This window comes from Oryctolagus cuniculus, chromosome 8 (assembly GCF_964237555.1).
Source record: "Oryctolagus cuniculus chromosome 8, mOryCun1.1, whole genome shotgun sequence".
Taxonomy (NCBI): Eukaryota; Metazoa; Chordata; class Mammalia; order Lagomorpha; family Leporidae; genus Oryctolagus; species Oryctolagus cuniculus.
The window spans coordinates 19,495,751-19,513,373 of record NC_091439.1 but is presented as its reverse complement, the minus strand read 5'-3'; the positions used below and the strand labels follow the sequence as shown (position 1 = coordinate 19,513,373).

The window sequence follows — 17,623 nt, the reverse complement described above, 5'->3', positions numbered from 1 at the left end:
CTTTAACATGCAAGCTTTTTCCTTAGGAAGCAAGGTTTTAACCTATTCCCAAAGTGATCCCAAGCTATTATTGAGTACAGTCTCTTAGACGTGGGATGGATGCCTCTTTGGGCTGAGGCTCTGTGCCTGCCCTGGCTACCCAAGTTTAAATTTCAAATCACGGCTAGGAATCTCTCTCCTTCAATTTCCCTTCCCATTCTTAATTTCCAGGCAGGCCTGCCATGCTGACAATGGTGGATTTTGCAGTGTAATCTATCTAATAGATTTACTGTAAATGATGAATCATCCTAGTACTTAAATCTAATGAGTAATGCTCTAAGTCAATTTGGTTTTAAAAAATGCAGCTGAGCTCAGGTCATCAGTTACATGTGCTAATACAGAGTCATGCAGATGTGCAGTCAGTCCTAACACTCACCAAGTCAGAACACCCTGGAATGTGCTCTGTGCCATAGCCTTTAGGGGGCTTGCTCTTAAAACTAACAACCATGATATATAGAAAAGGAGGTAGGAATGTCATTTCAACAGGACCAGGGACACGCCCTCAAGCTTAGGCTCCTATCATGATTTTTCTCTTAAAAAGTAGCAATGCTTATTATGAAGATGTTAACAAGATATTCTTATTTTTTTATTTTAAGGACTGATTATAAAAAGAGTGGCTATTTACTGGAAGAGGATTCACGAATTTCAAAGAGGCACAGAGAAACTGCGACTCATCTGAGGACATTTTGGCATAGGTTAGTCTTTGTTATTTGAGTATAGTAAGAATTTTCTTGTGTAATTAACTGTTCTAGGACTCCATTCGGAATGGCCACACAAGGCTACATCATGTGACTGCACTATAATTTATCAAATTGATTCCCTATTGGACACTTAGTGTGCTTCTAATTTCTTGCTGCTATAACCAAGGTTATGATAAAGATCTGTGTAGCTTAATCTTTGCATGCATAGGAAATGATTTCCTTAGGATAAATCTGCAGAAATAAAGTTGCTAAGTCAAGGGACTGTGTGTTTGTGGGGGGTTTTGATATCTGTTGAGGATGACTTCATGGGAGAATGGTGGATTCGTTTCCCTGTTGGTATCCTTACAGTTAGAGTCATTACTGCATCTGTCTGCCTCAGTCTACCTCTGGTTGCTTAGAAAAAAAAAGCAAAAGGCTGTATCAGTGAGAAAATGATGATGTCTATCTTACTAAATAACTTTCATGTATTACCACATTTAATTTGTACAATAATCCTTTGAGACAAGTGAAGCGGCTTAGTGAAGTTCAGATAGCCTGTAGATACAGAAGCCAGAACTTGAACCTGTGTCTGCTCTAATCCAACAACCTACAGTTTCTTCCAGGGCTACCTGTCACTTATTCCTTGCTTCTACACATCATGTGAGTGTTGCTTTTCTTGGCACAGGGGACTCAGTAATGACCTAAACCAAGTCTTTGACCTCAGGTACTTTCTAGTAAAGAGACAGACAATAAGTTTGTAACATAGTGTCAGATAGCAAGCGTTCTATTCAGGATCATGAAGCAGGGAAGAGGGATACAAAACATGACAGGATGCTGTTTGAGATACAAATCTATTTTTTAAAAGATTTTATTTATCTTGAGAGACAGAGAGAGGGAGAGACAGAAAGGTTTTCCATCCACTGGTTCACTTCCAAAATGGCTGTAACGGCCAGAGCTGGGCCAGTCTGAAGCCAGGAGCCAGGAGCTCCTCTGGGTCTCCCACGTGGGTGCAGGGGCTTAAGTAGTTGGGTCATCTTCTGCTGCTTTCCCAGGCTAATGGCAGGGAGCTGGATGAAAAGTGGAGTGGCTGAGACTTGCCCATATTAAATGCTACAGGTGGAGGCTTAGCCTACTATGCCACAGTGCCGGCCCAAGACACAGATGTTTTTGAGTGAGTGAAGTGAGTGAGGCTGTTGTTGAGAATATGTGGAGGACAAGCTGTCCAGGCAGGGGAGCAGCAGCACAAAGTCTGTAACATCAGGGCCGGATGCAAGTGTTTGGGGAACAAGGAATAAGTCACTTAGGCTGGAGCACAGCGAGATTCACACTGAGTTGATGCATCAGCCCAAGCAGATTCTGGAGGGCATAGAAGTTAGAGATCACTGAGCAGCCGACTGGCCAGGAACACAGTGGAGACGATGTCACCCGTAAGCTTCTGAGGAGGAAAGGTGGTAACCGCTTGCCACCTGATTCTCCTGTTTTCCCCTCAGCTGCAGGCGGCTGGAGCCTAGGCCACAGCTTCAGAGCTCTAGCCCTCTGCGGCTAGGAAGAGCCCCTTGAATGCATTTCTGAGCTGAAGGCGAATTCTAGCCCATGAATCATTGGATCGTATCCATCACTCAGCCTCTCTGGAGGAGGAGCCTCGCCTGCTCCCTGTATCACTGGGAAATAGAATAGCAAAATAAAAAGTCAACAATTTATTTGACTGGAATTATCTTGCAGAATTGGAAAAAATAGTTCAGCTCAAACTCCAAAACGATGCAGTTATTAATCACTTTAGAGGACAAACACATGTAGCTGGAGAGCAGCTGTTTCCTGATGTCATTTAAATTCTTCAATCCACGTGTTCCTACAGGAAGGAATCCAGCTTCCTTTCCATTGTTGCAAATGTGTCTTCCTAAATTCAATTTGGGAACAAATTGGTTTATTACATATTATTAAGAACATAACTGTTCTTCCAGGCCAATCTGTGAGAATAAGAGGGCCTTTAAAAAGTTCATGGAAAAGCACATTATGAAAACACTGCATGGATTTTAAAAAATGTCCACCCAAATGATCTTTTAGCCCCCTTTTCCATGCATGTACCTTTGAAGCTTATGCCTAAGGTAATAATATCATTGCTTGGTGAGAGTTAGCTGTAGCAAAGGAACTGGGTCATACAATGTCCTTCAGAGAGAAGCGATGTGAACTATGCTGAAAGTTTTTATTGTCCCATCGTAAGAACTCATAAAATACAGCACAAGAAAAGCTTCTGGTTTCAGGATTAAATTCATTTAAATTCATTAAATTCATTCATATATTAGTAGGAAGAAGGTATTCTTAAGAGCTGGAACCAGAACCCGTGCTAGGGAAATACTCTCTAAGCTTCTGGGAGTAGAAGCTGCTTCCTGGGAGCATCAAGTAGCTGAGAACAAAAACCATCATAGCTAAACTCCTACAAACCCACGGAGAAAGTGCAGCTGAGAGAAGACTGGAGAGCGAGGGCTGGGGAACTATGGTGGCATACCTGCAAATCATCCAAGATGTAGGAGATGCAGTGTTTAGTTTCATGATTTTTATTTCTGTGATGTAAACTCCACCTTCGGTGTCCCAAATTCTCAGTGAATTCTTCTGCATACACGGATGCATTGTGTGAGTGCTGTGCCCATGGAAACTTGTCCCGTGGGAGCTGAGAGCGTGAGTTCCATGCTTGGGTTAATGTCCTACAGAGTAGGGACAGCAAGATGTCTGTTAAACTAATCGGTACAGGAGCATTAAGCCAGAAATGACAAGGGAAATTAAACACCCCTAGGAATTCCCAGATATTTGGGGATGGGCACTGTACTGGTATTGGAGAAAACATGGAATGAGAGTTTGAACCACCTTAAGAGGCAAGGAGAGTCTTGTGTATCTGGGTTATGCATTAGTAAACATTTGAAAACGAAATGAGTGAGTCCTTTTATATTTCTCCTATTGCTTTTGAAGTGCACGATTGTAATTGAAGTTTAAAATGTAGACACTGAAGTTTCTCTTCTTGTAACGACTAACATTCTGAACTGAATGTCTAGAGGTCACACAGCTCATCTAAACAATAATAAAGTCTTCTTTTTATATTTGACAGGTAGAGAGACAGAGAGAAAGGTCTTCCTTTCGTTGGTTCACCCCCAAATGGCCACTACGGCCCGCGCCCTGTGCCGATCCGAAGCCAGGAGCCAGGTGCTTCCTCCCGGTCTCCCATGTGGGTGCAGGGCCCAAGCACTTGGGCCACAGCAGAGAGCTGGCCTGGAAGAGGAGCAACCGGGACTAGAATTCGGCGCCCATATGGGATGCCGGCACCGCAGGCAGAGGATTAACCAAGTGAGCCGCGGCGCCGGCCCCAACAATGATAAAGTCTTCATCAGATTATGAACATTGCAACATTTCCTGATTTCTTCAGTCCTGAAGTAGTTCATCACAGCACAGGATCAGAGCTTGTGAGCTGATGGACAAATGTTACAGAAGTTATAGCCTAAAGTGATATTTCCAAAGAAAACACGCGCAGGAAAGTTTCAGGCTGGGTTGAATGTTGTTCCTTGAGTCTCCCCAGTTCTTTAAGGGAGAGAGGCCTGGGTTAGTGGCATGACCATGGTTAGTTCTCTCAGACCAGTGAAAGCCCCAATTAAAGCCTTAAAAACTTCTAATATCAACCACACTTCCCCAGAACTCAATTATAATTTTTTTAAAAAGTTGAAAGAAGAAAAAAAAAGCCTTTAACAGTTTTGTCATTTGTGTAAGATCCGATTCCAACTACAATTTCTTGTACTTGTACACCATTTTGCTTCATTGACCAGGAGCTATGCTACAATTACTAGATAGCACATGCCTAGGTATATTGCAATTATGTTCTGAGAAGGGGGACCAGTGAGACTGGCCAAGGCCTCCCATAGAGCTCTGTTTAACAACTGATTGACTAAGGACCTACAGCATTTGTGATACTATGCTAACAAGTTAGAGAATTGCTTTCCTGAGAGTCTCATTTGACTACATATAAAACAATGCCAAGACCAGCGCTGTGGTGTAGTAGGCTAAGCCTCTGCCTATGGCGCCGGCTTCCCATGTGGGCCCCATTTTGCATCTCAGCTGCCCCTCTTCCAATCCCATTCTCTGCTTATGGACTGGGAAAGCAGTGGAAGATGGCCCAAGTCCTTGGGTCCCTACACCCGTGTGGGAGACCTGGAAGGAGCTCCTGGTTCCTGGCTCCTGGCTCCTAGCTTAAGATGGGCCCAGCTCTGGCTGTTGTGGTCATTTGGGGAGTGAACCAGCAGGTGGAAGACATTTCTCTTTGACTCTCCTTCTCTTGTCTGTAACTCTATCTCTAAAATCAATAAATAAAATCTTTAAAAAGAACGAAAAATAAAATGCCATGAGTCAGAAAATGACCTCCTTATTTCTCATATAGGATTTTCTTGTTTACTGGAAGAGTAACTTTTCCTGTTTTCATCCAGGGAGGGTGATTTGATCTGAACAGGGAGTAAGCCTGGGGCTATTTATTTATTTATTGCAAAAAGATAAACTGCACTTGGGTCCAGTTTAAGTAAAAGTTGAGCGCACTTGAAAGTATACTGGAATAACACAGAGAGTTGAAAGATGGTTTCAGGAACTACAACAACTTTTTAAAAGATTTATTGTATTAATTTGAAAGGCAGAGAGAGAGAAAGGAGAGAGAGAGAGAGAGAGAGAGAGAGAGAGAGATCTTCTGTCTACCGATTCACTTTGCAAGTGGCCTGGAACTGTGTCTGGGTCTTCAACCAGTGCTCATATGGGATGCCACTGTCACAGGTGGCCATATAACCTGCTGTGTCGCAATGCCAGCCCCCAAATGACAATATTGAAGACTTCCATGACTGGAACCAGATGCTCAGAAACTAGCAGCATACTCTTCCAAATTTCCTTTCTGATTTCCTCTGATTTTACTCTAGTTCACTGTGAGTAGAAGCTCTTTCTTCATGGTAGAAAACAGAGTTTTTCTAACTCTAGACTCTCTTCGTCCCTCAGAGGAGAGGCATCTCTCATCTAATTTTAGATTTAAAGTGATCACATAAACAAGACTAGTGTCTGCTAATACTAATTGATTGAATTAAAAAGGAGAGAAAAATCCAACATGAGAAGCAGGATACACAGAAGACTCATAGAATGGCAGATGTCCTAAACAGCACTCTGGCCTCAGAATCAGCCCTTAAGGCATTCAGATCTGGCTAAAAAGCCCATGAGAGTATTTCAGGCATGGAAAGCCAAGACACTGTGGCGCAAAACAAAACAAAACAAAACCGAAATGAAAGAGCTCTGTGAGAGAGATCCCAGCAGAAAGAACGGGCCATCAAAGAAGGAGGTATCTTTCTCTGAAGGGAGGAGAGAACTTCCACATTGACTATGGCCTTGTCTAAATAAGATCAGAGTTGGCGAACTCAAGAGGCTTCCATAGCCTTGGAAGCTCATGACAAGAGCCTAGGGTGATTACTGACGCCAACAACAAGAGTGTCAATTGTTAAATCAACAACAGGAGTCACTGTGCACTTACTCCCCATGTAGGATCTCTGTCCTTAATGTGTTGTACTATGCAAATTAACGGTATAACTAGTACTTAAACAGTAATTTATACTTTGTGTTTCTGTGTAGGTGCAAACTGTTGAAATCTTTATGTAGTATATACTAAATTGATCTTCTGTATATAAAGATAATTGAAAATGAATCTTGATGAAGAATGGGATGGGAGAGGGAGTGGGAGATGGGATGGTTGCAGGTGGGAGGGTGGTTATAGGGGGAAAAAGGTGCCATAATCCAAGAGTTGTACTTTGGAAATTTATATTTGTTAAATAAAAGTTAAAAAAATGATCCTGTAGCAGACCTCTGATTGGCTGGGCTTAAATCATGACTCTAATGTTTGGATGAATTTCCATGGGTAAGAATATGAAGTGCCTTGATTGTTCAGGCTGGTCCCATGTCCATTTCTAAGAGCTGAAGAGTACTGCATTACTGTAAGGAGGCATATGGTATCATTGTGTGCCAGGTATTGGGACTAGTGTGTATGGTACACCTACTGGCATCCCTCCACCACCTGCCTTCCCCTGATGGAGATCATTGAGTGAAGGAGACCTGACCATGATTTTAACCTGGCCCAGAGAAATAAATCTTATTCACCATTCTTAACGATTTATTTATTTATTTATTTATTTGAAAATCAGTGTTAAAGAGGGGGTTGAGAGAGAGAAACATCGATCTTTCATCTACTGCTTTACTCACCAAAAGGCTGTCATGGCCAGGGCTGGGCCAAGTCAAAGCCAGGGATCTGGAACTCTACTTGGTCTCCTAAATAGTTGGCAGGAGCCCAAGCACTTGGTCCATTCTCTGCCGTCTTCCCAGGCACATTAGTAGGGAGCTGGCTTGGGATGCTGGCATCACAGTCAGCAACTTAATCTGCTGTAACACAACACCAGCCCCAAAGATGTAGCATCTTTTAATTGTGTTTCTAATAGGAAACATGAGGTATGTTTGGTCCAACAATTACCCACTGAGAAAAATTGCAAAAACAATGAGGATGCATTGGTTCATGTTGGGCTGGCATGGAAATTTCGAAAGAGAGATTAGACTTGGAGTGCAAAGCCCACCTTAGCTGTTCAGTGAGTCTTTCCATTAAAAAAAAAAATGCACTACTGGGCTACTCTTGATGCCCAGGGCCAGTGGTGGGGTTTACATAAGAGCAATAAGGATTTGCATTTGGAGAACTAAAAAAGTAAAGATTTTTAATTTTTTTGATTTGAGAAGTAAGAGACAGTTCTCCTAGGTGGGTGGTAGGGACCCAACTTGAATCATCACTGTTGCCTCCCGGGGTCTGTGTCAGCAAGAAGCTGGAGTCACAAGCTTGATTCGGAATATGGGTGTCCCAACCAGTACCTTAACCATTTGCAAAAGGGCCAAAAGGAGGTTGGATTTCAAACAAGGGAGCAAAGTTCAGAATGAGAAGATAATCAAAGATTACCGTGGTTCCCCCTTGAGCCGTGAGGGTTGTCATATTTGTCATCCAGTTTCTCCCTTCCTATTCTAAATACCTCATTTTCACCAGCCCTTTTCATAGTCTGTTAGCTATGTAACACATTCAGTGTTGACGCTGGGACATAAAGAGAAGAATTCAAGGAAGTTCGATCTATGCTGCCATGACGACCAGCATCTGGTCACGAGAGAGGGAGTCCCGGATAATCCAGGTGGCACCAGGATGCAGACAGGGCCCAGCTGAAGGCAATGGAGAGGAGCCAGTGACTCAGAGGCAGCTGCAGCGAGGTGACTCAGGAGCAAACGGGAGGCAAACATCCTTCTCAGTATCCCGGGGGAAGGTGACTTGCAGGGGTGGAGAAATGGGAGAAAGGTAAGCAGTGATTTTAGTCTGAGCAGTTAGATTCTTTCTCTTCTCTTTTTTTTTCTCTTCCTCAAAACTTATTCATTTAATGTTTTTCTTATAAAATAGTCCAAATGTATTTTGCTTATACAAGTATAACAGAGCTCATTTATTTCTGCCATGAAATGTTATAAACCAGTCATATCTGTCATCTCCACTAGATTGCAAAGACAGGAGAGGGGTGGTATCTGATTTGAAAATGGTTTATTTAGGGGCTGGCACTGTGGCATAGGGGTTAAAACTGCTGCCTGCAGTGCCGGCATCCCATGTGGGCACCAGTTTGAGTCCTGACTGCTCCACTTCCGATCTAGCTCTCTGCTATGACGTGGGATAGCAGTGGAAGATGGCCCGAGTCCTTGGGCCCCTGCACCCATGTGGGAGACTCAGAAAATCTCCTGGCTCCTGGCTTTAGATCAGCACAGCTCTGGGCGCTGCAGCCATTCCATTTAGGGAGTGACCAGCGGAGGGAAGATCTCTGTCTCTGTAACTCTGACTTTCAAATAAATAAGTCTTTAAAAGAAAATGGTTTATTTAGTTAATTCTTTTTTGGTGAGAGCTAACTTCTAAGCTGATCTTGTCCGTAGTCCATTTTCTCCTTGAAATGGCCATATTATCTGAATATTTTAATAACATTAACCATTTTGAAATGACACTAAATTGAAATAATTCCTACTAAGCTTCTCAAAGACATAACAAACACAAATAGTTCAGGTGTTAGAAAACCAGAAGCACGCATTGTTCTCCCAGAAAGGGAAGAACCAAACGAGGCCTTTGCTCTTCAGGAAAGTTTCTGATGCTTTTAGGATGATCTCAACTTCCACTTAGGAAGCTGGCTGTTTTAGGAAGAGAGTAATTGTTAGGTGAGGGTGAGTCAGGTTTTCTAGTGGTCTAGCCCAAAAGGTCAACTATTGAGAAATTGATACTTTAGAGTTTTCTGTTTGACAAACAATGCCCAATTGCAAGCTTCTGTAATCACTACTTGTTCCTGCGGATGTAGCCATCATTACATAAAGGGAGAATCTCAAAACAAACCCGGACTTTTTTCCATTGTACCAGCCTTCCCTGAGAAATTGCATTTTATTTTGTTTTAAAATAAATTATTGTAGATAATTTTGGATCCTAGAGCATGGTTTTGATATGAAAAATGAAAATAGCAGAGTACAAAATAATGTATTTATATACTACAATTGCAACCATCTAAAATAGTTAGACATGGAAGATAGTTTTGCAAAAAAAAAAAAATGCAACAGTTGTGTTGGAGAGGAACAGGAGAAGGGAAGAAGCTGTATTATTCTGGGCAAGGGAGAACCTGCTGTGACAGAGACATCTGACAATACAGTGACTTAAAGCAAGAACATTTGTTTCCCTCCAAGTCAATCCAGGGCAAGGAAGAAGGTGACTCTGCTCCATGTGGCAACCCAGGGACCCAGGCTCCTTTCGTCTTATTCCCATGCTGTTTCTCATGTCTTCATCCACAGGGTTTCAGTCATGCCTGTGTTCAGCTCAAAGAAAGGGTGCTGTGGCGGGGGTGGGGAGGGATGGAGGTGGGGGTTGAGGAGTTTGTGCATCGTGGGGTTCAGGCTGGGAACTGGCTTTCATTATTTCTGTAGTCAGTCACATGCAAAGAATGCTGGGAAGTGCAATCTGTCTGGGCCAGATCGTGCCCAGGACTAAATAGAGAATGGACTTTGGCTGATAGTGTCTGCTACTATAGCTGTCTTCCACTGGGAACTGGGATGATGACTTATAAATACTGCCCCGTGTTACCCACACAACTCCGGGTCCAAGACCTCTTGCTTGTAAGTTACTATGCCTGTGATTCTTGCATTGCATCTACTGTCTTTTAGCGCCATGCTATTCTGAGTATTTCTTATCTTAAAAGGTTTTGAAGCTTTTACACAGAACCCCCCCCCCCCTTAAAAAATCCACATTTCATTATTTCAGAAGCTCCTTTGGTTCCCAGATATTAATTTTTCATTTCCTACAAAATAGAAAGCAGGGTTAAACAGACCATTGACTGGAATTGAGCTATGGAATGGAATGGGGCTCTCAAGGAAATTGTGAGAAGAAAATAATTGAGAGCTATTGATGAATGGATTTTGGGTTTCATACTCTATGTATTTTTGTTTTGTCATTCGTCCCCATCAATACCTAGCTTCTAAGGTAAATTTGCTTACCATATTTTTAAAAGCATAGTAAGTTATTTTATCAGAAATTTTATTATGATCAGAATTCATTTGCTTTGCTGAATAAAGATTTTAATATTGATATTAAAGAATTAACAATTTTATCATATATCCTAATTTATAACCTGTAAGACTGCAAGAATATCCTCCCTTTACACACACATGCATATATATACTTAAGTTAACTAAACCATAAATCTTATTGTCATCTTTGAGTGCCTATAAAGGCAGAGAGAGTGACAGACAGGAAGAAACAGAGCAAGAGATATTTCATCTGCTGGTTCACTCTCCAAATGACTGCAACAGCCAGGGCTGGGCTAGGCCAAAGCCGGGAGCCAGGAACTCCATCTGGGTTTCCCATGTGGGTGGCAGGGACCAAAATATTTGGACCATCATTCACTGTCTTCGCAGGAGCATCAACAAGGAACTGGATTGGAAATGGAGCAGCCAGGACTTGAACCAGCGCTCCTGTATGGGATGCTGGCATTGCAGGCAGTGGTTTAACCCGTTGTTCCACTACACTGGCCTACAATGTTCTCCTTTACTTCTGGGCCTTTGCATATGCTGCTGCCTCTCACCTGGCAGTCTCATAGTACATGGCTCTACAGGTCCCAGTTTCAACACCCATGTGAACAGGAACTTCAACCTGACTTCGTGTAAGAGAGGTAGTTGCCTTGTCTGTGTGCTTCCCTAATACTCTGTTCTTTTTTTATTATTATTATTTGAAAGGTAGAGTTATAGACAGTGAGAGAGACAGAGAGAAAGGTCTTCCTTCCGTTGGCTCACCCCCTAAATGACCATAACGGCCGGTGCTGCGCTGATCCGAAGCCAGGAGCCAGGTGCTTCTCCTGGTCTCCCATGTGAGTACAGGGCCCAAGCACTTGGGCCATCCTCCACTGCCTTCCCAGCCCATAGCAGAGAGCTGGACTGGAAGGGGAGCAACCGGGACTAGAACCCGGCACCCATATGGGATGCTGGCGCCGCCCCCCATACTCTGTTTTTAAAACTATCTCAGCACTAACTACTGTGTTGCACAACTCTGCTGATTTGTCTCTGTAGCCAAACTGTAGGCCTCTTGAAGGTAGGAATATTATCTTACTTGTTTAACTTCCAGTGCCTGCCTCTGTCTGGCACAAAATAGGCATTCTATAAATATTTTTGGAGAAAAGAAGGAAAGTTCGAAGTCCTGGCTTATCTAATTTTCCTCTCTCTGAGGAAGATGTCATGGGAGTACCTGTTCTTTCTGATGTCAGCCTCTATGGAACCTGGAGAGTGTGCGGCGAACCATCCAGGCTCTCTGACTAACAGAGATGATGGAAATAACTGCTTGTCCTCACTCCTGGAGCCCATAAATAAGTTGAGTGAATCATGGTTGTGTTCCTGGTATGGGTGTCATGAAAGTGGTCTAAGAACTCCTAGCAACTCTCTCAAGAGGAAGACAAATTTCAGGGTTGGCTTCTGCAAGTGTTTTCTGGCACATGGATTTCTAAGTTCCATAGCTGGCAGAGAGATAGCATCATAAAACTGAACATGATTGCATTGGACAAGTAAACTGTGCTTCTGGTAATCGAAGCACAAAAGCTGCATTTATATTCTCATTCTCGGAGGGATGCTGTGGTGACTAATGAAGACATATCTGAGACGGGTGTGAGTCCAGAGCAGGGTTAGGACCTAAATTTGGCTGCTGAATACATGTCCACTGACCTTTTCAGTATCTGGCAGACTTTATTTTGAAAACAGGTTTGATCTTTAAATTATGACTAGAAAAATCTTGGCTGAGCAAGGTCCCCAGCCAGCCCCCTCTCATTCCCGAATAAAAGAATAATGGTTTCTGTCTCTAAAAACTTACAGACGCGCCTTGGAATTGGTGCACTCCGCGAGGCAGAGAATTTTTGAAATTTCAGAGCCCTCTATCCCTTAGAAGCTATTGTGGCAATAAGCAATGGAGTTCTGTTAAGAAGAGGAAACCCTTTGAAGACACAGAGGCTTCAATACATGGGGGATTTAGCTTTCTCATGTAGGACATCCAGATCTGGTTCAGCAGCTCTGACGCCATTAGGACCTGTTTTGGGTTGAATCGTGTCCTCCCCTCGCCCCTATCCCCCAAGATATAGGGAAGTACTAATCTCTGGTACCTGGGAATGTGACCTTTTTAGAAAATAGGATGAGGTCATGTGGGGGGATAGAGAGTGTTGATGTCCTTATGAGAAAATGAAATTTATTTTTATTTTTTAAAAAAGATCTATTTTATATATTTGAAAGGCAGAGTGACAGGGTCCTTCTTGCTGTCAATGTCCACCCCACCCCCGAGTGGCACATTTGTTCATTGATGAACCCACGTTGGCACACCATTATCACCCGAAGTCCATGGTTTACATTACAGTTCATGCTTGGTGTTGTACGTTCCGTAAGCTTTGACAAATGTGTGATGACACATACCAAGCCTTATAGGATCATCCCGACAGTTACCTGGCCCTAAAAACCCTCTATATGCCACTTACTCATCACTCCCTCTCATCTCTACCCCATCTCTTGGCCACCACTGTTTTTTTTTTTTTATTGTTTCTACAATTTTGCTTTTTCCGGAATGTCGTATAGTTGGGATCATACCTGATGTAGTCTTCTCAGATTGACTTCTACTTAATAATGCACACTTAAAGTTCCTCCATATCTGTCCATGGCTTGGTAACTCATTTCTTTTTTAAGAAAAGATTTATTATTTTATTTTACTACGAAAATTTATTTATTTAGTTTGAAGGGGGAGGGGAGAGAGAGAGAGAGAGAAGAGAAATGGGAGATGTTTCCCATCTGCTGGTTCATTCCCTCAAAGCCCTCAATGACTGGGGCTGGAGTCAGGAATGGGGAACTCAGTCCAGGTCTCCCAAGTGAATGGGAGGGACTCACGTATTAAATTGTAACTTACTGTTTCCCACAGTGTGCAATAGTGGAGACTGGAATCAGGCGTGGAACCAGGACTAGAATCAAGGCACTCCGTAGCATCGGAGTGCTTCACGTGGTGCTTTAAGCTCTACGCCTAACACTCATGTCTTTATAGCACTGAGAACTGTTACATTGGATAAATACATCAGAGTTGATTTATCCAGATATGGACTGAGGGGCATTTCAGTTGTTTCCAATTTCGGACAATTATGAGGAAAAGCTTCTATAAATCTCTGTGTGAGCTTTCTGATCATTTGGGTAAATACCATTGAGTGTGATTGCTGAATCATATGGTAAGACCATATTTTAGCTTTTTAAAAATATGTTTATTTGAGAGACAGAAGGAGAAATAGCTACACACACACACACACACACACACACACACAGAGAGAGAGAGAGAGAGAGAGTACTCCCTTTTGCTGCTTCATTCTCCAATGCCCACAGTGGCCAGAATTGATCTGGAAGGCGAGAACACAATCCAAATCTACCTGGAAACTCATTGCAAGTCTTCCACAGAAACACAGTCACTTGAGCCATTAACTGCTGCCTCCCGGGGTTTGCGTTAGCAGAAAGCCGTTGTGGGGAGCAATCCGGACTGGACTGAGTTACTGGAATTAAGACTTATTCTATGCATCTGCTCTCCCACAATATGGCGCTGGGAGAGGAGTAAACAGCTTCCGCACAGCTGCCTCCAGTTCAACTAATAAACTGTAGGACTTGCTCCTGATTGGAGGAGAGCAGCGTACTCGGCGTGTGGGCAGCCGAGTTAGGATTGGCGGAGGAGGACTATAAAGGAGGAGAGAGACGGCATGCACCAGGAACATCTATGGGGAACATCTAAGGGAACCCGTGCAGCCCCCGAGAGAACCGGCCGGCGGTGTGCCGCTCCCCTGCGGAAGTGGGGAATGCGGCCAGGGGGAACTGCCCTTCCACAGAGGTGGAAGGGATAGTAGCCAACCCGGGAAGAACCAGCAGCAAACCCGGGGAGGGCCGAGCAGACGAAAGAACAGCGCAGGGTCCTGTGTCGTTCCTCCACGAAGAGGGGGAGCGACAGCCGTAGTCAGGAGTGGAGTGCATTATCAAACCCAGATACTCCAATATAGGACATGGGCGTCTTAACCACCAGGCCAAACGTCCAACTTACTGTTTAGTTATGAAGAAATGGTCATACTGCCTTTCAAAGTGGCTCTCTCACTTTGCATTACCAGCAGCAATAAGAATGTTCCTATGGCTCCATCTCTGCCAAAATTTGATATTGTCAATGTTTTGTATGTTGGCAATGCTAGAGGCTGTGTAGTGGTATTTCATTGTTTTAACTTGTAATTCACTAATGATATATGAGGTCAAACATCTCTTCATATGCTTATTTGCCATCTTCTTTGGTGAGTTGTCTATTCAAAACTTTTGTTCATTTGACCTAATTTTTTTTAAGATTTATTTTATTTATTTGAAGGAGTTACAGAGAGAGGGAGAGGTCTTCCATCTGCTAGTTCACTCCTGTTTGCTCCAACAGCCAGAACTGGGTCAATCCAAAGCTGGGAACCAGGAGCTTCTTCCAGGTCTCCCACACAGGTGCAGGGGCCCAAGAACTTGGGCCATCTTCTACCGCTTTTCCAGGCCATAGAAGAGAGCTGGTTTGGAAGTGGAACAGCCGGGACTAGAACTGGTGCCCATATGGGATGGCGGCCATGCAGGCCAGCACTTTAACCGACAGCACCACAGTGCCAGACCTGAATCTGACCTATTTTAAAATCAGGTTGTATGACTGGCACTGTAGCATAGCATGTAAAGCCGCTGCCTGCAGTGCCGACATGCTATATGGGCACCATTTTGAGTCCTGGCTGCTCCACTTCAACACAGCTCTCTGCTATGGGAAAAGCAGTGGAAGATGGTCCAAGTCCTTGGGCCCTTGCATCAGTGTAGGAGATCCAGGTTGAGGGGGCAAGCTCCTGGCTCCCAGCTTTGGATTGGTTCAGCTCTGGCTGTTGGGGCCATTTGGGGAGTGAACCAACAGATAGAAGACCTCTCTCTCTCTCTCTCTCTCTCTCTCTCTCTCTGCCTCTCTGCCTCTCTGTAACTGCCTTTCAAATACATTAAAAAGTCTTTTTTTTTTTTAAAATCAGGTTGTTGACTTTCTTATTGTTGAGTGTTAAGAGCTCTTTGGGGGCCGGTGCTGTGGCATAGTAGGTAAAGCTGCCGCCTACAGTGCCCGCATCCCATATGGGTGCTGGTTCAAGACCCAGCTACTCCACTTCCAATTCAGCTCTCTGTTGTGGCCTGGGAAAGCAGTATAAGATGGTCCAAGTCCTTGGGCATCTGCACCTGCGGGGGAGACCTGGAAGAAGCTCCTGGCTCCTGGCTTCAGATCAGCTCAGTTCTGGCTGTTGTGGCCATCTGGGGAGTGAACCAGAGGATATAAGCCCTCTCTCTCTCTCTGCTACTCCTTCTCTCTGTGTAACTCTGACTTTCAAATAAATAAATAAAGTTTTAAAGAGCTCTTTGCCAGTAGTCTTTCATCTTATATATCTTTTTCAACTATTTCATATCTGTAGTTTATCATTGTACTCTCTTAGGAGCCTACTCTTTTTTTGGAAAAGCCTTACTAGAGGCTTCGTATTGAGACTTCTGCTTGTCATGGTCACCCCACTATCAAGGGTGCCTGGAAATGCATTATTTTATCTGGGCAGACTCAGTGCACATTAAATCAAGGTTCTCTTAGCAAGGAAGAAGGGGAAAATCAGTATTGAGGGGTGTCTTATTCCATTTGAGATGGTATAGCAAAATGCCACCAACTGAGTAGCTTGTGTAAACAACAGAGATCTATTTCTCATGGTTCTGGAGGCTGGGCAGCGTGAGATCAAGATGCCAGCAGATCTGGTGTCTCTTGTGGGCCCGCTGTGGTTTATACGTGCTGACTTCTACTTACGTCCTTACATGGTGGGAAGGGCAAGTTTCCTTTTGTGGGTCTCCTTTATAAAATACTAGTACCGCCGGCACTGTGACGCCGCAGGTTAAAGCCCTGGCCGGCAGTGCCAGCATCCCATATGGATGCCAGTTCTAGTCCTGGCTGCTCCACTTCTGATCCAGCTCTCTGCTATGGCCTGGGAAAGCAGTGGAAGATGGCCCAAGTCCTTGGGCCCCTGCACCCATGTCGGAAACCCGGAAGAAGCTCCTGGCTCCTGGCTTCGAATTGGCACAGCTCCGGCTGTTGTGGCCATCTGGGGAGTGAACCAGCGGATAGAAGACCTCTCTCTGTCTTTACCTCTCTCTGTAACTCTTTCAAATAAATAAAATAAATATTTAAAAATAAATAAAATACTAGTACCAATCATAAAGGTTCCACCTTTAAGGCTTCATCACATCTCAAATGCTCCACCTCCTAAAAGCATCACATTGATAGCAACATGTGAATTTGAGGAAGACACAAACATTTGGATTGTAACATGAGAGTACTAATGATGTCTGCCACAGAAACCCCTTTGCTTAGAGGTTCATAAATAATTTTGTGATAGGTAACACTAAGAGATCTTAAATTAAGGGAATCTCTAGGAATAGATCTCAAATTAGTTTTGGTAGTTAAATGGGGGGAACTTGGTTTGTTTCATTAGTTGTGATAAATATACTATAAGACATGTTAATAGTAGAGGAAATGGAGGGAGAGTATATGGGAACTCTGTGTTACTACCTCACAATTTTTGTTTTATAAATCTAAAAATATTTTCAAATAAAATGTTTAAAAAGAATAGATCTTAAATAAATATAATCTGTATTTTTTTCTAAAAATTAAAAAGTTATGGCATCCAAAAGCTAAAAGTGCAATTGAATGTCATCTAGTCAAACTGTCCCACTTTGTAAAAATGAGACTAATTCTCCGAGGTATGTAAGCTGTGTAGCTGGAGTTTGCAAAGCTAGTCTGTAACACAGCCCATGAGCCTCACCTATGAGTTTTTGTTGTTGAATTTGCCCCAGTCATGCAGTTCATCTTTAGAAGGCGGTGCCCTACTGATTTCTGTAACAAGGGCTAAAATTCTACCAGGTACAAAACCCACTTGCTTACCTAGATATCTAAGAGTAGCATCTACTCACTTCACTCTTTATATCTTATTTGTGAGCTTAAAGTAGAAAATTAAGTTTTCATCCCCAAAACAAAGGGGCAGCAACCTAGAAGACCTTCATTTGAGTAATAAATTGATCATCTTTTTGTGAATCTCTCTGCTTGTTTATTTCACAAGTAGATGATTGGACTAAGAAGGAAATAAAAAATTCAGCTGATCTTAGACTCATCTCCCCCTCAGATTTGAGGAAAGTAGTATACTCAAACCTTTCCCCACCAAAAAAAGGTTTGTGTTAAAATCTTAAAGTTTGGAAAG

The 17,623-nt window shown here is 43.2% G+C and overlaps 1 long non-coding RNA gene across 1 annotated transcript in view; it reads left to right on the top strand.

Moving 5' to 3' along the window:
- The first annotated feature begins 367 nt into the window (after positions 1–367).
- Positions 368–17,623, top strand: part of LOC138843377 (uncharacterized) — a 76,329-nt gene continuing 59,073 nt past the window's right edge. The window contains exons 1-2 of the long non-coding RNA XR_011378036.1: positions 368–504; positions 636–734. This is a non-coding gene — a long non-coding RNA (uncharacterized lncRNA). The remainder of the gene's footprint in view (positions 505–635; positions 735–17,623) is intronic.